We start from the raw sequence: 11,307 nt of genomic DNA, 5'->3' as shown, positions 1-11,307 counted from the left end.
TGGTGACATAGGTGTCTTTGTTGTAAGATTTGGGAGAGGCAGTGGTGGTGGCAATTTTGGGTAGGCCCGAAACCAAGATGGGCCTGGATCTGGCTGGATCTCCTCACAAAGTAGGGATGGCGGATCCTAATAGAGGGGGCATTCAGAGACCCCCTGTTAGATGATTACATGGAACATGAGGGGGTTAAATGGCCCGGTCAAAAGATCCCAGGTGTTTGCCATTTGAAGAACTTGAGCAGATGTTATCTTCTTGCAGGAAATGCATTTGAGGCTGAGGGATCAGATGAGGTTAAGGAAGAGATGGGTGGGGCTCAAGTTTTCATTCAAAGTCAAGAGGCAATCCTGTTTAATAAGAGATCAGCCTTTGCAGCAGCCAGTATGGTTCTGGATCTGGGGGGACAGTATGTATGGGCGAGTGGTGCCTTGGCATTGCGGCGGTAGTCTTAGTCAACATTTATGCTCCAAACCGGGATGACATGGATTTTATTAAGAAAGTGTTGGTGGCCATCCTGGATCTACACTCTCATCAACCTTTGAACCCAGGACGGGCAGATCGAGCCCCAAGTCTTTCGTAACATCAGGGATAGCGAAAATATTGGTAGCGTTTATGGAACGGATGGAGGCAGTGGACCCGTGGAGGCTTAGGCATCCGGGAGAGAAAGAGTTTTTCTTCTTCTCCCACGTGTATTCCTGAATAGACATTTTCATGGTGGGGAAATCGGTATTCCTGGGGATTGTGGGGATGGAGTACACTGCAACGGAGATATTGGATCATGCTCCACTTTATGTGGATGTGAGGCTAGTGACAGGTTGCGCCCAGGTTAGATATGGCGCTCCTGGTGGACAAGAATGTTTGCGTGAAGGTAGCCTCGACCATGGGAGCTACGTAAAGTTCAACCATAATGGGGAAGTCTCACCCTTCTTGATTTGGGAGGGGCTGAAGGCGGTGATCAGAAGGGAGGTAATTTCCATGAGGCCCACAGGGAGAAGGTCGAGTGGATGGAAAGGCAGAGGTTGGTTGACTCTATTCTGAAAGTAGATCGACAGTACTCCATGGCCCCTCAAAAGAGCTGTTAGCAGAGAGAAAGAGGTTGCATGTAAAGTTTGATTTGGTATCGACAGGGAAGGCAGCGAATCAACTATGTAGCTCAGTGGGAGCATTCTTTGAGTATGGGGAGAAAGCCAGCTATCTATTAGCTCACCAGCTGAGAAGACAGGCAGCGGCATGAGAGATAGCCCAGGTTAAGGAAAAGGGGAGAGACAGCTGGTGACAGCTCTGGACAAAATTAATGGCGCATTTGAGAGATTTTAATCGGAGGCTATATAGGTCTGAGCCCCCGGCGGAGGCAGGCTGGACTTTCCTGTGGTGGAGAGGGGGAGGGTACAGGGGTTCACGCGCCCTGGAGGAGATAATGGAGTGCATTGGTTCTGTGCAATAGGAGAAGGCACCTGGGCCAGGTGGTTTTCTTTTTTTAAATAAATTTAGAGTACCCAATTCATCTTTTCCAATTAAGGGGGCAATTTAGCGTGGCCAATCCACCTACCCTGCACATCTTTGGGTTGTGGGGGCATAACCCACGCAAACACTGGGAGAATGTGCAAACTCCACACAGACAGTGACCCAGAGCCGGGATCGAACCTGGGACCTCGGCGCCGTTAGACTGCAGTTCTACCACTGCGCCACCGTGCTGCCCTGCCAGATGGTTTTATGGTGGAATTTTATTCGCAATCTGTAGGATTACTGGCACCTTATTGGGGATGAATAATGACTCTCTGCAGAGGGGGGGGGGGGGGAATTGCCAGCCACGATGCCGCAGGCATCCGTCTTCCGTCTTCCTGATCCCGAAGAAGGATCTGTTGGAGTGTGGATTTTGTAGGCCCATTTTGTTACTGAACACCGAAGTGAAGGTGCTAGCAAAGGTCATGGTGAAGCAGCTGGAGGGTTGTGTTTCGGAGGTGGTCTCTGAGGACCAGACTGGCTTTGTTAAGGGGTGACAGTTGTTGATTAATATTAGGCGACTCTTGACTTCCGGTGGCGGCTATGAGGGAGTAAGTCGCACACTTGGTGGCTCCCGCTCTGGTCGGACCTTTGGACCTTTTTCCCTGACTTTTTTGTGGTTTTGAGTTTTGGCTTTGAAGGCACAGATAATTTGGCTCTGGGTCCACACATTGGTGGATGGAACGGAGAACCCCACGGGACCAAAAAGGAAGAAATAAAAAGATAAGCAAGGACTGGGTGGAGGCTGCGGCTGAAGACAACATGGCCGGACCCCTGCTGCGACGGCCCAACCATCAACTGAGGAGCTGATGCAGGTCATCCAGGAGGGCTTTGCCAGACAGAAACGGGACTGTCTTGACCCGATAAAGGAGTCGATCGATCGGCTGGAGCACAGGCTGGATGCTCAGGATCGCACAATTCAGAAGCTGGAGAAGGCTCTGGTGGACCAGAAGGAGCACCAAACGGTGGTCGAGCTAGAGGTGGGGATGCTGAAGGATCAGCAAAAGAGGCTGCTGGAGAAGGTGGAGGATCTGGAGAACAGAGTTTGCCGGCAGAGCTTGAGAATTGTTGGTCTCCCTGAAGGGGCTGAGGCTGGCGCGTTTGTGGTAAATATGTTTCAGAAGCTTCTGGGGAGGGGGCTTTTCCCTGACCGTTGGAGGTGGACTGGGCGTACCGGGCGATAGCGAGGAAGCCACGGCCGGGGGACCCCCAAGGGCGACGGTGGTCCGATTCCATAGATTTTTGGACAAGGAGTGTGTTCTCCAGTGGGCCAAGCGTACGCGGAGCTGCAAATGGGACAATAGCATACTGTGGGTCTATCAGGACCTGAGCGTGGAGGTGGCCAGAAGGAGGGAAGGCTTCCAGCAAGTGAAGGAGATCCTGTTTAAGAAGAAGGTGAAATTTGGGCTGCTATACCCGGTGCGTCTTTGGGTTACGCACGAGGACCAGCACCATTATTTCGAGTCGCCCGAAGACGCGATGGACTTTGCCAAGAAGAAAGGGCTGGTGCTGAACTGAGGACGTTTTGGTTTTAAGTTCTAACTTTTCTGAGCGATGTTTATATGTTTTGATTGTCGTTTTTCTTCTGCTTTTAAGTTTGAGTGGAAATGGGGGAAGTAAAAGTTATTCGGTTCTATGAGTTTTCGGTGTTTTGATGGGGGTGGCTTGCGGGGGCTTTTTATTACTCTGATTTGCACTATTGGGGGGGTTGTTTGTGGGATTTTTTATCTGTTTTGGGGTGTCTCCTATGGTAATTGGGAGATTGTTCGGTCTCGGTTTGATGAGGGAAATGGTTTCGATGGGCGGGGTGGGGAGGGGAGTAGGGAACAATAGGTGGGAGACTTCTTGGTGCCGGAGGCGAGGGCCACCAGGCTAGCTGGGTGAGCTAGTCAACGGAAGCACAGTGGGGGGGGGGGAATATATGTTCAATATATGGCAGGGGTTAGGTAACAAAGTGGTGTTGCTAGGGTGTTGGAGTTATTCTGCTGATGAAGGAGGGACTTAGGTTTCGGGACAGAGAGGAGGTCGGGGGTGGGGGCTGCCAGGAGGCGGGCCGATGGAGGTGCGGCGCATGGGCTGGAGGCAGGCCCAGGAAAGGGGATGGCTGAGCAGCGGAGGGGGGCATGGGTGTTCACGCGTCTGAGGGCTCGGAAGGCAGATGTGGTGATGTTGCAGGAGACACACCTGAAACTGGCGGATCAAGTTAGGCTTAGGAAAGGCTGGTGCAGTCAGGTCTTTCATCGGGGCTGGACACCAAGACTAGAGAGGGGGCGATTTTAATCAATAAGCGGGTGCAATTTTAGGTGGGCAGTATAGTCTCGGACGGGGGGAGGGGGGGGGGGCGTTATGTCATGGTGAGCGGCAAGCTGGAGGGGAGGAAGGTAGTCTTGGTTAACATGTAGGCGCCAAACTGGGGCAATGTAGAATTCATAAAGAGGGTACTGGGGAAAATACCTGACCTGGACTCGCACAAGCTGGTGATGGGAGGGGATTTTAATACGGTCATCAACCCCGGCCTGGACCGGTCGTGTTCAAAAACGGGGTGGGTGCCAGCAATGGCAAAGGAGCTGTTAGGGTTCATGGAGCAGATGGGGGGGGGCGGGGGGGGGTCGACCCATGGAGGTTTATGCAGCCGACGGGGAGGGAGTTTTCTTTATATTCGCATGTGCATAAGGTTTATTCCCGGATTGATTTTTTCATTTTGATCAGCGATTTGCTGGCGAGGGTGGTGGACACGGGGTACTCGGCCATCACTATTTCAGATCATGCCCCACACTGGGTGGAACTGCAGGTTGGTGAGGACAACTTCCAGCACCCACAATGGAGATTGGATGTGGGCTTGTTGGCAGATGAGGCTGTGCGAGAGGGTGAGGAAGTGCATGCAGAACTACCTGCAGGTCAACGACACAGAGGAAGTCTCAGCAGCGGTGGTCTGGGAGCTGATTTCGATCCGGGCTCATAGGGACTGGACGGATAGGGCAGAGACGGACCGACTGGTTAAGGAGATTCTACAGATAGATAGGAGGTATGCGGCGACCCCGGGGGCAGAGCTTTTAAGGGAACGTCGGAGGCTGCAGGCTGAGTTTGGGGTGTTGTCCACAGGCAAGGCAGTGGAGCAGCTTAGAAAGGCGAGGGGTGCGTTTTACGAACATGGGGAGAAGGCCAGCAGAATGTTGGCACAGCAGCTTAGGAAGAGGATGGCGGCCAGGGGAATAGAGAGGGTGGTTGATGGGGGTGGGAACCTGGTAGGGGACCCGGCTGGGCTAAACAGGGCGTTCCGGGACTTTTACAGTAGACACTATCGCTCGGAACCCCCCGCGGGGTTGAGACGCTTTTTGGACGGACTGACCTTACCAAGGGTGGGCAGGGAGCTGGTGAATGGGCTGGCGTCCCCGATTAGGGCCGAAGAAATAGGGGAGGGCTTGAAGGTAACGTAGTCGAGTAAAGCCCCGGGGCCGGATGGGTATCCGGTGGAATTCTGTAAGAAATTCTCGGGGATATTAGGGCCGTTGCTGGTCAAGGTTTTTAATGAGGTGAGGGATAGAAGGGTGCTGCCCCCGACGATGTCACAGGCCACTATTTCGTTAATATTGAAGCGGGACAAGAACCCGGAGCTATGTGGGTCATTTAGGCCGATCTCACTGCTTAATGTGGACGCCAAGCTGCTGGCCAAGGTTTTGGCCTCCAGGATTGAAGATTGTGCCGGATGTGATTATGGAAGATCAAACCGGGTTTGTTAAGGGCGGCAGTTGGTGGCCAATATAAGAAGGCTGCTCAACGTGGTTATGATGCCCCCGGAGAGCAGGGAGGTTGAGGTAGTTGTGGCCATGGATGCGGAGAAGGCGTTCGACCGGGAGGAGTGGGACTTTCTATCGGAGGCATTGGGACGATTTGGGTTAGGTAGGGGCTTTAACGACTGGGTTAGGCTGCTGTACCAGGCCCCAGAGGCTAGTGTAAAGACGAATAAGACGACCTTGGACTATTTTAGACTGTACCGGGGGTCAAGACAGGGTTGCCCCCTCTCCCCACTGCTGTTTGCGTTAGCTATAGAGCCGCTGGCAATTGCTCTGAGAGCTTCAAGGGGCTGGAAAGGGCTGGTTCGGGGGTGGGGGGGGGTGGAACATAGGGTCTCGCTGTACGCGGATGACCTGCTCTTACATGTAGCAGATCCAAGGGCAGGGATGGGTGAAATCATGGTGACTTTGGGGGAATTTGGCTGGTTTTCGGGATATAAACTGAATATAACAAAGAGCGTGATGCTTGCAGTCCAGGCAAGGGGACAGGAGGGTCGGCTGAGGGAGTTACCGTTTAGGTTAGTGGGGGACAGTTTTAGGTACTTAGGGATACAAGTGGCACGCGACTGGGGCCGATTACACAAGTTGAATTTGTCCCGGTTGGTCCAGCAGATGAGGGGCGAGTTCCGGAGATGGGATGCGCTACCGCTGTCACTGGCTGGGAGAATGCAGACGGTTAAGATGACGGTCCTACCAAGATTTTTATTTGTATTCCAAAGCCTCCCAATTTTCATCCCGTGGTCCTTCTTCAAGAGGGTTAACAAAATCATTCTGGGCTTTGTCTGGGCGGGTAATTCCTCGCGAGTGAAGAAGGTGGTGCTCGAGAGGAATCGGGGGAGGGGGGGGGGGCTTGCCCTGCCAAATTTCAGTAATTACTATTGGGCGGCCAACGTTGCTATGATTAGGAAATAGGTGGTGGGGGCAGGGTCGGTTTGGAAGCGGATGGAGGCAGCTTCATGAAGGGGCACCAGCTTGGGGGCATTGATAACGGCACCTCTGCCGTTCCCGTCGGCGAGGTACTCCACCAGCCCCATGGTGGTGGCGACCTTGAGGATCTGGGGTCAGTGGAGGAGGTATGTTGGAGCAGTGGGAGCATCGGTTTGGTCCCCAATATGTGACAACCACCGATTTGCTCCGGGGAGCTTGGATGGGGGATTTAGAGTATGGCGAGGGCGGGAATTGAGAGGATGGGGGACCTGTTCCTGGAAGGGAGCTTCCCTAGCTTGAGGGCACTGGAGGAGAAGTTTGGGAACAAATTCAGATATTTACAGGTGCGGGACTTTCTGCGCAGGCAGGTATCATCCTTCCCACTCCTGGCACTAAGGGGGATCCAGGATAGGGTAGTGGCTATGGGATGGGCGGGAGAGGGGAGCGTCTCGGACATTTACAAAGACCTTATGGGGGCAGAGGAGATGCAGACCGAGGAGCTGAGGCGTAAGTGGGAGGAGAAATTGGGGGGTGAGATGGAGAATAGCTTATGGGCGGACGCGTTGAGCAGAGTCAACCCGACCGCTACATGCGCAAGGCTCAGCTTGATCCATGGGCTCATATGACAGTGGTCCGGATGAGTAGGTTCTTTGGAGTAGAGGACAGGTGTGTAAAATGTGCGGGAGGGCCAGCGAACCACGTCCACATGTTCTGGGCATGTCCAAAACTTCGGGGATTTTGGCAGGGGTTTGCGGACGTCATGTCCAGTGTATTGAAAGCTTGGGTGGCAATGAGTCCAGAGGTGGCGATTTTTGGGGTGTTGGAAGATCCTGGAGTCCAGGAGGAGAAAGAGGTAGATGTTCCGGCCTTTGTCTCCCTGGTAGCCCGGAGACGAATATTATTAGCTTGGAGGGACTCAAAGCCCCCGAAGTCGGAGACCTGGTTAGCCGACATGGCGAGTTTCCTCGGTCTGGAGAAGATTAAGTTCGCCTTGAGAGGGTCATTGTTAGGGTTCACCCGGAGGTGGCAACCATTCATTGACTTCTTCGCAGAGAATTAATCATCAGCAGGGGGGGGGGGGTGCTAGGGTAGCGTGAAACAGGTGTTAATTTGGCGGGTTTTGGAGAGATGGGAATCTGTGTTTGCACTACGTTTATTGTTCTTTGTACATTGTTTTTATACTGTTGCTGTTTGGAATGCTAAAAATACCTCATAAAAATTGTTTGTTAAAAAAAATATATTAGGCGACTCTTGAACGTAGCCATGACCCCATCCAGGGGAAGGTGCCTGAAATAATCATCATTATGAATGCAGAGAAGGCTTTCCATCAGGTGGAAGGGAGGTACCTTTTTGAGGTCCTGGGATGATTTGGGTTTGGGCCAACATTTATACCAAGAAACAAAGAACAAAAAACAATACACCACAGGAACAGCCGTTCGGCCCTCCAAGCCTGCGCCAACCATGGTACCTGCCTAAACTAAAACCATCTGCATGTACGGAGTCCATATCCTTCCATTCCCACTCTATTCATATATTTGTCCAGATGTCCCTTAAATGCCACTATCGTGCCTGCTCCCACCACCTCCCCAGGCAGCGCATTCCATATATTTACCACCATCTGTGTAAAAAACCTTGCCTTGCACATCTGTTCTAGACTTTTTCCCACGCACTTTAAACCTATGTCCCCTCGTACTTGACTCTCCTACCCTAGGAAAGAGCATCTGACTATCCCCTCTGTCCATGCCACTCAATCTTGTAGATCTCTATTAGGTCGTCTCTCAACCTCCGTCGTACCAGTGAGAACAGACCGAGTTTATCTAACCTCTCCTCATAGCTAATATCCTCCATACTAGGCAACATCCTAGTAAACCGCTTCTGTACCGTCTCCAAAGTATCCACATCCTTCTGGTAGTGTGGCGTCGGAATTGTACACAATATTCCAAATAAGGCCCAAGGTCCTGTACAGCTGTAACATGACTTGCCAATTTTTATATTCAATGCCCGATGAAGGCCAGCATGCCATACACCTTCTTGACCATCTTATCCACATGCGTTGCCAGTTTCAGTGATCGGTGGACATGCACGTCCAGATCTCTCTACCTGTCAATACGAGCAAGGGTTCTACCATTTATTGTGTAATTCCTACATGCATTGGACCTTCCAAAGTGCATTACTTCACACTTGTCCAGATTAAATTCCATCTGCCATTTCCCTACCCAAGACTCCAACCAGTTTATATCCTGCTGTATCCTCTGACAATCCTCTTCACTATCCGCAACTCCACCAATTTATGTGTCGTCTGCGAACTCACTAATCAGACCAGCTACATTTTCGGCCAAATCATTTATATACACCACGAACAACAAAGGTCCCAGAACTGATCACTGTGCAACGCCGCTAGACACAGCCTCCCATTCAGAAAAGCACCCTTCTACTGCTACCCTCTGTCTTCTGTGCCCAAGCCACTTCTGTATCCAACCTGCCAGCTCTCCTCTGATCCCATGTGACTTCACCTTTTGTACCAGTCTACCATGAGGTACCTTGTCAAAGGCTTTACTGAAGTCCATCTACTGCCTTTCCCTCATCTATCATCTTTGTCACTTCCTCGAAAAACTTAATCAAATTAGTGAGGCACGACTTCCCATTCACAAAACTATGCTGTCCCTCACTATAAAGTCCATTTGTTTCCAAATGTGAGTAAATCCTATCTCTAAGAATCTTTTCAAATAATTTCCCTATCACTGATGTAAGGCTCATCGGTCTATAATTTCCCGGACTATCCCTGCTGCCCTTCTTAAACAATGGAACAACATTGGCTACTCTCCAGTCCTCTGGAACTTCACATGTAGCCAATGAGGATACAAAGATTACTGCCAAGGCCCCACCAATTTCCTCCCTTGCCTCCCACAGTATTCTGGGGTAGATCCCATTAGGCCCTGGGGACTAGTCTACTTTAATGCTTTTTAAGATGCCCGACACCTCCTCTTTATTAATATCAACATGACTCAGAATATCTACACACTCTGCCCTATACTCCTCATCCTTCTCTTTGGTGAATACTGAGGCAAAGTATTCATTTAGTATCTTTCCCATTTCCTCTGGTTCCATACATAGATTCCCTCCAATATTGAATGGATCAACCCTTTCTCTGGCTACCCTACATATGTATAAAATGCCTTAGGATTTTCCTTAATCCTGCTTGCCAATGACATTTAATAACCCCTTTTAGCCTTCCTAACTCCTACCTTAAATTCCTTCCTATTTGCTTTATATTCTTCAAGGGCTTCATCTGTCCCTAAGGCTTTTAGACCTTACGGATGCTTCCTTTTTCTTTTTGACAAGATTCATAATATCCCTCATTATCCAGGGCGTCCTATACTTGCCAACCTTATCTTTCGTCCTCACAGGTACGTGCCAGTCCTGAATTCTAATTAATGGACATTTGAAAACCTCCCACCTGCTGGATGTTGATTTTCCCTCAAACCGCCTCGCCCAGTCAACACTCTCCAGATCCTGCCTAATACTGTAGTAATTAGCCTTCCCCCACTCTAACACCTTCACCCGAGCACCACTCTTGTCCTTTTCCATAAGCAGCTTAAAACTTTCAGAATTATGATCACTGTTCCCGAAATGATCTCCTACTGAAACTTCGATCACCTGGCCAGGCTCATTTCCCAGCACCAGGTCTAATATGGCCTCTTCCCGAGTTGGGCTATTTACATATTGTTTCAAGAAACCTTCCCGGACGCGCCTTACAAATTCTGCTCCATCCATGCCTCTAGCAGTATGTCCCAGTCAATATAGGGAAAGTTAAAATCGCCCACCACGACAACCCTATTGTTTATGCATCTTTCCTAGATCTGTCTGCATATCTGCTCCTCTATCTCCCACTGGCTGCTAGGAGGTCTGTAGTAAATCCCCATCATTGTGACAGCACACTTGCTATTCCTGAGCTCTATCCAGATTGTCTCGCTGCCTGAATCCTCCAAGGTGTCCTCCCTCAGCAAAGCTGTGATATTCTCCTTAACCAATAATGCAACTCCTCCATCCCTTTTGCATCCCCCTCTATCCTGCCTGAAGCATCTAAATCCTGGAATGTTTAGTTGCCAATCCGGTCCTCTTTTAACCAAGTTTCTGTAATAGCAACAACATCATAATTCCACGTACTAATCCAAGCTCTGATAGCGAGACGAGGAATAGGGAGGAGTTGAACACGTGGCTACAGGGATGGAGCAGGAGGGTTTCAGATTTCTGGATAATTGGGGCTCGTTCTGGGGTCGGTGGGACCTCTACAAACGGGATGGTCTACACCTGGACCAGAGGGGTACCAATGTCCTGGGGGGGGGAATTTGCTAATGCTCTTCGGGAGGGTTTAAACTAGTTCAGGAGGGGCTTGGGAACCTGAATTGTAGCTCCAGTATACAGGAGGTTGAGAGTAGTGAGGTCATGAGTAAGGTTTCAAAGTTGCAGGAGTGTACCGGAAGGCAGGAAGGTGGTTTAAAGTGTGTCTTCTTCAATGCCAGGAGCATCCGGAATAAGGTGGGTGAACTTGTGGCATGGGTTGGTACCTGGGACTTTGATGTTGTGGCCATTTCGGAGACATGGATAGAGCAGGGACAGGAATGGTTGTTGCAGGTGCCGGGGTTTAGATATTTCAGTAAGCTCGGTGAAGGTGGTAAAAGAGGGGGAGGGGTGGCATTGTTAGTCAAGGACATTATTACGGTGGCAGAAAGGACGTTTGATGAGGACTCGTCTACTGAGGTAGTATGGGCTGAGGTTAGAAACAGGAAAGGAGAGGTCACCCTGTTAGGGGTTTTCTATAGGCCTCCGAAAAGTTCCAGAGATGTAGAGGAAAGGATTGCAAAGGAAAGCAACAGGCTAGTTGTTAGGGGGACTTTAACTTTCCAAATATTGACTGGAAACGCTATAGTTCGAGTACTTTAGATGGGTCCGTTTTTGTCCAATGTGTGCAGGAGGGTTTCCTGACACAGTATGCAGATAGACCAATGAGAGGAGAGGCCATATTGGATTTGGTACTGGGTAATGAACCAGGACAGGTTTTAGATTTGTAGGGGAGCACTTTGGTGA

This window comes from Scyliorhinus torazame, chromosome 15 (genome assembly GCF_047496885.1).
Source record: "Scyliorhinus torazame isolate Kashiwa2021f chromosome 15, sScyTor2.1, whole genome shotgun sequence".
Classification (NCBI taxonomy): Eukaryota; Metazoa; Chordata; class Chondrichthyes; order Carcharhiniformes; family Scyliorhinidae; genus Scyliorhinus; species Scyliorhinus torazame.
The sequence above is the reverse complement of the archived record's forward strand: the minus strand, read 5'-3'. Positions refer to the sequence as shown.